This window comes from Tupaia chinensis, unplaced genomic scaffold, assembly GCF_000334495.1.
Source record: "Tupaia chinensis unplaced genomic scaffold, TupChi_1.0 Scaffold000399_1, whole genome shotgun sequence".
Lineage (NCBI taxonomy): Eukaryota > Metazoa > Chordata > Mammalia > Scandentia > Tupaiidae > Tupaia > Tupaia belangeri.
The window spans coordinates 568,346-580,095 of NW_006159901.1; the positions used below are offsets into that span (position 1 = coordinate 568,346).

The 11,750-nt window shown below is 40.3% G+C and overlaps 1 long non-coding RNA gene across 1 annotated transcript in view; it reads right to left on the minus strand.

Annotated features, from left to right (window-relative positions):
- The window catches only part of LOC114008821 (uncharacterized), a 36,413-nt gene extending 27,576 nt beyond the window's left edge, over window positions 1-8,837 (minus strand). Inside the window, exon 1 of the long non-coding RNA XR_003550322.1 lies at window positions 8,606-8,837. This is a non-coding gene — a long non-coding RNA (uncharacterized LOC114008821). The remainder of the gene's footprint in view (window positions 1-8,605) is intronic.
- Window positions 8,838-11,750: the final 2,913 nt, after the last annotated feature.

The following is an 11,750-nucleotide window of genomic DNA, read 5'->3' on the forward strand; positions in this document are numbered from 1 at the left end:
CACTGTCACAGACCAGAGACTGTGGAGAGATATAACAACTAAATGTAACCAGATACCCTGGATTAGATCCTGAAGCAAATAGAAGATGTTAATAGAAAAACTGATAAAAATCCAAGCAAAGCCTGTGGTTTAATTAATAGTAGTGTATCAGAATTACTTTCTTGATTTTGACACATATACTGTTATTATAAAATGGGGTAAATTGAGTGAGGAGAATTACAAAATAGGACCGATTCTGGGCCCTGGTGGTTAAGGCACCCAGATTCCACATGGCTAACACGCAGTTTAAGTTCCAAACCTGGAGGCTTGAATAACACGCCAGGCATGTTGTGTTTATGTTGATAACCCCCAAAAGGAAGGAGAGACAAAGAGGAAATTGTGACATAAACATTCCCTATGTGGGGTGCCTTTTCTTCTCCCATCCTCTCTCTCTGTCTCTTTGTCATTCTCTGGCAAGAGTATGCATCTTTTAGCTTAAAAAAAATTTCCAAAATAAAACTTAAAACAAAGAGAATCAAGTCAGTATGGAATACTTTTTTTCCCTCAAAAATTGAAAAATAGAAAGTCTGTGGCAAAATACGGCTGATAGGCCACAGTTTTTAGTTTTTTGGGTTTTTTTTTTTTGGATTTTGTTGTTTTTTTAAGGCAACATAACTCTTATATTTTATAGAATCCTAACTCTGGGTATGTTTTGGGGGACCTCTGCATTTATGCAAGAAAAGCTGGAGTTCCAGAAAGTTTACATCACGTTTCCACGATGTCACAACTGAGGTTAAGACCAACTTCCCTGCCCTGTTCCTAGACTAGATATTTTATTCTCACACCTCAATTCCTCTGGCTTTTATTTCAGATACAAAACATCTTGCATCCTTCATCAGATTACAAGCAATCTGAGGGCATGCTCCAGGCATTATTAATATTTGTAATGTAGCATATTTCATACAAAACGTATTTAACCAATAGCACTATTTTTATTATTACATTGAAGAGGAATGGTTTTTATTCTTTTACATTTCTCTCAATGTATTGTAGTCAGAAAATGGCTTTCAAATGCTTAAACATGTAAGTCACTATAGGCTCATCATCTGAAAAATGAGAGGATTAGACTCAGGCCTTCCTACAAGAAGTGTGGTCCATAGACCAGCAGTGTTGGCATCACCTGGAAACCCACTGGAAATTTAAAAAAAAAAAAAAAGGAAAAATATCAGGCCTAGCCCATACCTGCCGAATCAGAATTTATATTTTAACAAGATTCCCTGGGGTGATCAGTATGCTCATTAAAGTTTGAGAAGCACTAGACTAGTTCTAAAATTTTAGTGTCCATCAAAATCACCTGGGACGCTTAAATAATGCACTCTGTAGGCCCCACCACAGACCAGCTGAGCCAGAGTCTCTGAGAGTAGAGTCTAGGACTTAGCATTTTTAATGAACTCCCCTGGGCCTCACTTTGAGAAACACCACACTATCCAAGCCCTCTTGAGTCCAGCTCATGCCACTGAACACTCTGCTTTCTCCTGACCTAACAGCCTGCTCCCTGGCCCCAGAGCCTCAGGCTACTTTTCTCTTTTCAGATCATAAGTCCCAACCTGGTCTATTGGTAAATTCCCACCACCCCAGGGAGGAGAAGGGAAGCCTTGACCTGTAGCATTTGTCAGTTTCTATCATGAAGTATTCCCACTACAGCTAATGTCAAGCACCCAATGTGATGTCTCTAAACACAGAACTGGAAAAAGATGCACACAATTAGATTTTCAGTAAAAGTAGGCTCCAGTAACCGCTGGTTGTCAACCTTGTTTTACCCTCTGTGCTCTAAATCCCAGTGAGCCACCCCTACCCTTGGTGCTTACTAAATGCCAGTCATGCATTCAGCACTCCTCTAAAGGTCGTGGAAGAAAGCAAAGGGCTATAAAGCATTAGGCAATAGGTAAAGTGATTAAGTGTGCAGGCTTTAAGAGAGGCCTGGTTTCAAATCCAGATCTGCCACTTGAACTGTGTAACCTTTGTCAAATTGCTTAACCTCTTTAAGCAATTTATTTTTAAAAAATATATGTATGGCCTTGCATATATAGTGTGTGTGTATATATATATATATATTTATGTATATGTATATATATATATTTATGTATATGTATATATATAATATATGTGGTATCTGTCAAATACTAAAAAATTCTTATATATGTGTATACTGTCCTATGTCACTTAATGACAGATATATTCTGAAATATGTGTCATTATTTGGCAATTTTGTCTTCTTGTGAATACAGAGCATATAAACCTAGACTGTATAGTCTACTAAACTTCCAGGCTTCATATGAGACTACCCTTGTACATGCAGTATGTCATTGCATAATGTGTGTATGCACAAACCATTCTTATGTGGTACATAACTATATAGAGAGACATTTTGTACACACACACACACACACACACACACACACGTATATACACACCAACTCTCAATTCTAGCCTATAGGAGATGATAACATTCCACGTTCTGAGCCAGTCCTACAGCGCAGCATTTAGGCATGTACAGAGGAAGCCAGATTCCACATGGCTGATGAGGGTTCCAGTCCCAGCCCTATTACCTTGAAGAATATGTTGGACATATGTGTCAAGGCTATTGATGGGATGGACAATTGGAGGACAAAGTATTATAGCATAACCAGGCCCTGCTGGGAGTGCTCTTGCTCTCTCTCCTGTGCTCAGGCATTAAACAAAATTCTAAGTTAAAAGCTGGGTGGTAGGGACCTGGGTGTTCATTTCATTATTTGTCTTTTAATTACATAAATTTGGCGGATGATCTTTTCTATGTTTTATTTCACAATAAAAAAGATAATATAAAACTAAATGAAGTTAATCACTATGATGTGTCATCTCATTATCACCCCAGCTCATCCATGTTACCATTTTGAAAAATGAGGTCATGACCTACTGGGAACTTGCCTGGGAACTTGGCCCTGTTGGATGTTAGCTGGATGCTTGATAAAGCTAAGGGCATTTAATTCTCTCTCTGCAACTTGTGGGTGCCAAGTTTGAAGAGCTATGAAGAGATTCCACACAACTAACAAGAATATTTGTTTATTCTTCCTAGGGATATGGGCCAGAAATTCTAACGCTGCCACCATCACCAGTTGAGACACAATTGAACTACTATAAATGATCAGGCAGTCTCAGAAAATGGGGCTAAGGAGAAATACAATGTGACTCAGAAAAGACACAAGCCATTTCTCCCCTTCCAGTTGAACACCCTCTAGCTGAATGGCTTTCCAACAACTGAAATGAGTTATTCATGCTTTTGTCCAGTTCCACTAAATGTTGTGACTTACCCCCTTTTCTTAGGTGACGCTTCGTTTTAAGATGTTGTGTGTTGAGAAGAGCTGAGGCATTGGTGGAGAGCAGGCAGCAAAATCATAGGCCTTTCTCAAGGCCTCAAATTCATTCCTAAACCATCTGAGTCAGTCAGATGATGTCATAAGCCTCTTGGAACATTAATACCTGTTGGTTTGGGCTGTAGTAAAGGACTCTGGTGATACATTCTGGCCTATCAGGATGAAGAGTAAACTTACACAATCAAATCACTTCATCCCCTGATTTCTTATTGTTTTCCTGCCTTTTTCTTTGTAAGATTTTTTTTGTAGGAAATAAATGAAGAAAATAGTTCACTGTTTAGCCATGTAAATCATTAAAATAACTAGTGCTTAAATAATGCTTGTTATGGGCCAGGCACCACTCTGAGCACTTTAAAATATATTGATTCAACTGAGGGAGATACCATCATTATTCTCAAATTACAAGTGTGTAAACTAAGGCATGGAGCAATTGAGTGGTTTGTCCAAGGTCACACAACTTAGACGTGACAAAGCTGGCATCATGAATCTAAGTAGATTAACTCTAGAAGCCATGCTCTAACCACTGGAATGCACTGCCCATTCTGGTGATATACTATCCAAATGTGTGCCTGATAGAATGACCTTCCTTTGAAGAGAAAAAGCTAGGAGATTTATTTTATCAAGTTTGGAAACTATTCAGTCATCAGAAAAGTCATAACATGTTTTTCTATGCAAAAATGTAGCATGACCTCTACTGATCTAATACTTAGAATACAGAAGTTTAAAGTCTCTATTTAGAATTATTTTTGTCCCAGATTCTAGAAATTACTCTGATTTTGCCCAAAAAGGTATCCAAAGGTTTGCCTTAAGATGTCCTTATCAGTCATTTATTAACAGATCGGCTATGGAAAGGTTTTAAGACAGGACAAATCAGTGTGATGGAGAGTGCATGTAACAGGGGCAGGAAAGCAGGATTCATTTGCTCAGCATCTAATCTAGTAAGCTGTGAGCCTTGGGGAAGGACTTTACCTCTCTGGACCTCAGACTTCTCACTCATATGATGGAAAAGTGAGGTTGGACGTCTTTGGAAGTCCTTTGATTCCCTTAAAAAGACTGTGAATCTCCATTCTTCCCTAGCTATACAGGTTGTTGGAGATGAAATAGATAAAGAAAATGACAAGCAAGTTTCAACTGTGCTCTGAAGGCAGACACCAGACATGTAAATTCAGATCCCAGGAATGTGAGAGGAAGCTCTGGCATAGCCTTCCTATTTCAACCAGCAACTCATCAATGCAGAAGCAGCCAGGTAATTAAAGGCCACATTTTCTTTTTCAGATCCTGCTCATCATAGACTCATCCTTCAAAGTACGTATTTCTGCAAAGTTTAGACCTCAAAGACAAGGGGAAAACCTTCCTCTTCCATAATCCTTCTTCACACACTCTACTTTTTCCATTGGATGATAGAAACAAAACATTTAAAATATTCAACACAAAATGTTTAAGACTTCCAAATTTATGAATCATGACCTATCATCAACCTGTCCAAAACATGACACATAGATAGTAAGTTTCTTCCCTGTGCTGCACCATTATCTGATGAAGAGCAGGCACTCAAAGACTATTTGTTGATTAGTAACAAACATGTTGATGCAAAGTCCTAGTTGCTACCAGTAAAGAATCAGGCTCATGTATGTGCTAATTAAACCTCAGTTTGCTTCTCCTGGGTAAGTAGATATTTCATTCACCATCACACACGATGGTAAGACCTCCTCAACATTTACCACAGAAACTCACATTTTACCAGAATGTCTGATGCTCAGACTGTACTGCCACATTTTTCACTGAGGAACCAGTGAGAGAGATCCATCATCAAGACACCAGTACCTAAAGTCACTGGTGCTTGAGAAACCCTAAGCCTAGGACTTGACGAAGATGTGGTAGCTTATTCTCCAACTCTCTTACATGTTTGGCTTTGTAACCCTAAAGAGATCAGAGCTAAAGGGGATGATAAGTAAATCAAAGTGCCTGAGAGAGGGAAGAAAGGGAAAATTTGTTAGTTAATTTAGGAAGTCATAGTACAGTGGCCAGAGTTACCTTCTCTTAGGAAACCAGTGTTCTTTGGAGGAATACTAGATCTTGATGGAACTGTCAACCAGCATGGGAGAAACCTGACTTGGGTGAGCCAGGAGACTTGAATTAATTACCTTAGTCTTTGTCATTGCAATCATGAGACTGGGGTGGAGTGGCCCAGGGATCTTTTCTATGAGGCCTTTCCTTGAACAGTGATAAAGGTCCATATCAGGGCTGAATCATGGGTTAATTTGAGAATGAGGTTCGTTGGGATTGAATTTATTTACTGAGGAAAATTATTAGTCAGTTTAGAAATGGCATCCCCTTTAATTACCAGTTTCACCATCTGAAGGTATTGAGTGACCCCAGACTCCAGTTAGAATTTAAAGGGAAATTGATGTTTATTTATCCTCTGAGAGTTTAAGCACTTTCACGTATTCAAAGCAACCATTAGTCTTATGAAGAATTCACAGCTCCTTATTTTAAAAACTCTAACTAGAAATGAGACCTGGTCAAAGCTTAAAAAGTATGGTAACTAAATTTCTTTTTTTGTTTTCCTTTTTTATTCTTTCTATGTGTCTTTCTTGCTTTTTTTTCATGAGAGAAAGATACATACTTTCATGCCAAGATCCTCAACCAAACCTTTCCCAACCAGCCAAGATTACAGGCACACAGGCACATGTGCACACACTCAGAATATAAGTCAACCCTGGAACCAAATTCCATCTATTATGTGGCTTCGAGGATTGCAAAGCACTGTGCTACCACTGCTCCACCATGACTGGGCCTGATCTCCACATTTCAATTCCAATGAATAGAGAATGTAATTTCAACTGATATTTATAGTTTTTTTCAACTTCACAAGAACCTTCCCAAACAATATAGGTCAATTAAATTCTAAATAGGTCTATTTTAACATGGCATTCTGTTGAAAGTTTTGTTTTGTTTTGTTGTTTTGTTTTTCCTTTTCAGCCAGTTCTGGAAATCTTGTTAACTTTCTGTCAAGTCCAGGGCCTCCTCTACATTATCTGGCTTTAAAGAACAAAAGGGCCAGCCATGATGGTACAGCACTAACACAATGCTCCATGACGCTGAGGCCAGGTGGGAGGGTCCAGGGTTTGCATTCTGAGGTCTCCCTGTGCATGTTGGGTGTGATCCTGGCTGACTGAGGCTGGGGGTGAAATTATCCAGTAGAACTTTCTAAAATGACAGAAATGTCTTACATCTGCACTATTCAATACAGTAACCACTAGTCTATTGAACAGGTATAGTCAGAACCACTCCAAATAAATATTTATGAAGCCCTTATTCTGGGTTAGTGGGAATTTGGCCAGCAGTAGAAAGGGGACTTGTCACAGTGTCATAAGACATCCTGGGTTCCTTGAGAACAGGGAATGGGGAATGATAGATGGATTCTCTCTGAGATACCCATGCCCTATGCTGCCACCATCTTTCTTTAAGCATAAAAGAACTATTGAACATTTGAAATGTGGCTAGTGTGACTGAAGAAGTACACATTAAATTTTATGTCATTGTAATTGACTTACATGAAAATGGCCACACGTGACTAGTGCTACTGTGTCAGATCGTAGTACGTACTGGAGAGTTTTCTCAGTGCCAGACTAAGAAAGCTAAGACTCTCAGTCATCATGATTTAACCTCTTTTCAGTTCCAAATAATACTGACTTTCACAGTAGAAAGATTTGAAAATGTAACTCAAGTTTCCATACAGTCCACATGATTTGAAGCTGGGGTCTGTGCCCTCCCCTCACATGCAAATATGGCTGAGTACAATGTGCAGCAGTAGCAACTCTATTCTTCTCTAGGATCCAGGAAACTTCACATTCCTTCTGGGAAGACTGGATCCTCTCAGGCTTGTGAATTCCCCATCCTGCACCCACACAGCCTGAGGCTTCTAAAGAGCGGCCCTTTGTCCTCTGGGCTTGTGTGTCAAGGAGGCAAAAGATTCTGCTGCATGGCAATTAATCAAGTGACCCACTTCTACCTTTGATCTGGGAGAAAATAATTAAGATAATACTGAAGAGGAGAAAGTGAGGCAAGGACAGAGCAATGGGGTGGGGTTGGGGGGACATTGCTAAAGAGGGAGGAGGGAACCATAGATGGGAAAGAAAGAGGGAGGTGGTGGTAGCACAGGGCATGGGCATTTCAGAGAGAGATTCCAGCTACCATTCTCTGTTCTCTATTCTAAAAAAAAATTTTAAATAAAAATAAAAAAGATGTTCACACCACCATGACAAATCTCTTTTCTACTCCTGGTCAAATTTAAGCCACCAGTTATGCTAACCCATAATAGGGGCTTCATAGAGTCTTATTGGGATGGTTTCAATTGTACCTGTTCGGTTCTTACTCCAAGGGTCCTCTGTCTAGCCTTCACTCCTATTTCACTCCTATCAGCAAGAGATCTGCCTAAAAACAACATTCAGAAAGATCCTACGAGTGTGCTCCAAGGAAAATACGGTAAGCCTGCAGGTCTCTGAGAGCTCCTGTAGATTGAAACTTTCTTTATCGCGACTGAAAAACCAGAAATCTATAATTAACTGCAGAGAAGGCAGGGACTAGTAATCATTTGTGATTAAATTCAATAACTTGGTAGCAAAACCCTTCTCAAGGCCTTGCAGGGCTACCTTTAAATGAAGCTCTTAAACAATGGCTGGATAGAAGGTAGTCCTAAAAAAGAGGACTGAAAAAGAAATGGCATTATTTTGTTCAACTAAAGAGAAATAAAGTATTCAAAACAAGGGTTATGTGGGCATTTGTTTTGCATTTCTTAGAAAAAGAGTTATAATATGTGTTCTTTTTGTACATCTTAAAAACATATTAGGGACACACTGAGCAGATCGATATGCAAAATTATGAATATTCCATTCAATAATTAAGCATGTCTTCTTTTCTTGGCCCTTTTAATGAAAGCATTTCCTGCACAATCCATTTTAATCCAATTCTTTGATATTTAAAAAAAATGGAGTTTCCTCTAATTGATTCATAAAGAAAGTTTGTTTATCTAGCGGAACTGAGAAAAGTTAGGTCTGGAGATAATTACAGGAGCTTTTTTATGAGGTTAAGAATTGGCATTTATAGGGGAAATTATATAAAGATACAACCAACTGATCTGGAATTTTTCTACAGAAAAACCTTGATTATTTCACTCGATTATATAAACACACAGACCCAAACACACTTACCCTTTTCACAGTTCTCAGCACGGCTGGATTTGGGGCCAGACTATAACATTATGCATGTTTTAAATGAGGAGTTCAACTCTCTTGGGTTCCATAGGACATGTTCAGTTTTCCCAGGCCAGACTCTGGAGTCTGGTTATATCCATCATAGGTGAATAGGTTTGTTTTCAGTCTATCCAACTCAAACCCTCTAGGAACCTCTTTGAAAACCACAGAACACAATCCCATGCTTGATTTTGCACTGAGATCTTTCAATGGGATGAAACATACAGCATGTAAGAGCAGGTGTTCCCAGATCTACGCCTGAGGAGGCTGCAGGGAGCGTGCCATTCTCATTAACAGTGCATACTCACTATGTCTCTTCCTGAAACAGGCTCATCTTGTTTCAGACAGAATAGGGACAGATGAGGGCAACGTCTTGACCACCTCATCTCCGGGGAGAACGTTTGCTTGCAAACAGAGGAAAAACACAAATCAGCATTAACACATGGCTGGTTTCTAGAAACCTTTTGAAAGCCCCAGAGTATCTTGGAAGTCAAATCTTGGCCTTAATCCTGATCTCTTTACAAACTGACCCAAACATAAAAAAAAAAAAATGTATTTCTAATTACCCTGGATTAAAAATTAGAATTTTGTATATGTTATGTTGTGTGAATAGCTAGAATGGTAAGGAGTTCCAAATTTGGGGGGTCTTGAAAACTCATTCTCCTTTTCTAATTTACAAATGAAATGCACATGTGGGTTCACTGATGACTTATAAAACCTGAGAAAATTTTTTTCTCAACAGCTGTGCCATCAGCTCTGGACAGTTGCTAATCTAAAGTGCTAAGTTACAATGAAACGTTGCTACATTACAAAGACTCACTCTGTCTATCTGACCAGGATGTCACATACAGCACTGAGAAAGAATACCTCCTGTCAGAGGCCCACCCACGGCCTTCACTGCAGACTTGGCAGGGGGGTGGGGGGGGTGTCATTGTCCATGCATGGAGCTCTGTGCCTTCCTCACTCAACTTGCTCAAGCCATAAGCAGTTCCTCATATCAGCCTGGATAGCTAGCTACAGCCCTCCAAAAATGGGGGAGGAGGTGGGGGGGGTGAAACTTGTCAAAAGAAATTGCTCTTTCCAGAGAATTAATTTCTTCTGTACTTCATAGTTGCTATAACAGTAAGAGAGAGAGGCTGCTCTACTGGGTAAAGTAAAAGGTGAAGGGAACCACATGAGGACAAGAAAGTGTTTGTGGTTTAAAAATAAGCAATACTTACTATGTAGCAAGCACCAGGCACATATTTAGTTTATTTACTGCAAATACATACTGCTTTATGAAGTAGGACATTTGTTTCCAGTGCCCCCCCTTTTTTTTAACTTGTCAGAGGGTGCACCAAAGAGAGAGGGAGAGGGAGACAGCACCCCCACAACAGTGTGTGCTCACACCACAGTCCCTTCTCCTCTGTTTCTCAATCCCATCAGGATTTGGGGCACACATGCACATGCACGCCTGTGTGTTTTTAAGCCACCACGGCCAGGATTCGAACTGTGGAAGACCTAGTGAGATCCAATTCCCTTAACCAGTAGGGCCAGCCCTGTTTTTGTCAGCCTTTTAAAGTTGAAGAAAGGATATTTTTCATTCCAAGTCATGCAGGTGGTAACAGGAAAGTAGGGTTTTAGCCTTGGAAATCTCACATCCAGACCTGCCCTTTAACATTCTACCATACAGCCAGACAGAGGCTCGTGAAGACTCCTACCAACTCAGCTGACATCTGATGAGCGAGATAAAAACCTGTGTCCTGTCACATTTCATACTTACCCACCCTGACGTTTGAGGACACTGGTCTTTCTTTTCACTCTCCCTCCCGCATGCAGAAAGCAGGAACCATCCACCAGGGAGTCATGGGCACAGGACAGCAAACATCAGTCATGGGGTCTAGGATGGGATCACAAGGCCCATGGACAGATGAAGTCTGACCACATTTTCTTCTTAATGAAGTTATTAATCTGCTCAACAAGGGGCCATGGTATAGCTGATCATCAATGAGATATTTGACCAAATCACTCAAGATATTCTGCTGGGCAAGAAGGAGACATGCACTGACTAAATTTGGGGCAAACCATCTTTCCAGTTTCTGATACAGGTTGGCATCAGTCTCAGACATTGCTATCTGATATTTTTATCAACAACCCATAGTTTAAAATCATTAGGTACTCCTCCTACCCTCTGAAGAGAGTCAAACCCCTTCTCTTAGTACATGTCTCTGCCATTCTTATCCACATCTTCCATGGCCTCTCTCGTAGCTAGGCCTTCTGCTATCTCTGGCCCTTGACTCATGTGCTTGCTATCCCAGGAACTCTCTCTCTCTCTCTCTCTCTCTCTCTCATCTCATCTTTCACATCTCAGCACAAAAATCACTTCTACCTGGAGGCTTTCCCTGACCATGTTCCTCCCCAAACTGGACACAATGTCCACCTGTGGATTCTCTCCACGCTGTCACGTGTCCTCACAGCATCTTATAATGCCCTTGTCATCACACTTACAGGCACACTTCTTTTTTTTTTTTTTTTGGAGAGGTTTTTGCTATAGGGCGCGTGCGCTCGCCAGACAGACAGAGAGAGACATAGAGACAGAAAGTGAGAAATCACCCCCCAGAGGGGATGGTCATGCCACAATCCCTTCTCCTCCATTCTCCTCTCGGGATCTTGGGCACGCATGCACACGTGCCTGGCATGAGTTTTAAGCCACCAGGTCCGGGACGTGAACCGCGGTCGACTACGTGGGAGTCCAGTGACATAGCCATTACGCTAACTGCTGGTTCCCACAGGCATGCATTTTGACGACTGGTTTGTGTTCCTTATTAGGCTACAGATTTCATGAGCAAAGGGCTGTGTTTACTTTGATCATCATTCTATCTCTGATAACCAGTACCATGACTGGCATAAGCAGGTTTTCAGTAAATATTTATAGAATGACTGATTGACCAAAACTAAGTAATTTTAAATTAATGAAGAAATGGAATCCAAAAAAGAGATATCAATTGTCTGAGTCAGAGGGGTGGCTCCAACAAAACTAACTGCATCTGGGATCAATGATAAATAAAATACATGGTGATCAACTCAGATACTAAGTGGGAGACATGACATTAGAAGCACATAT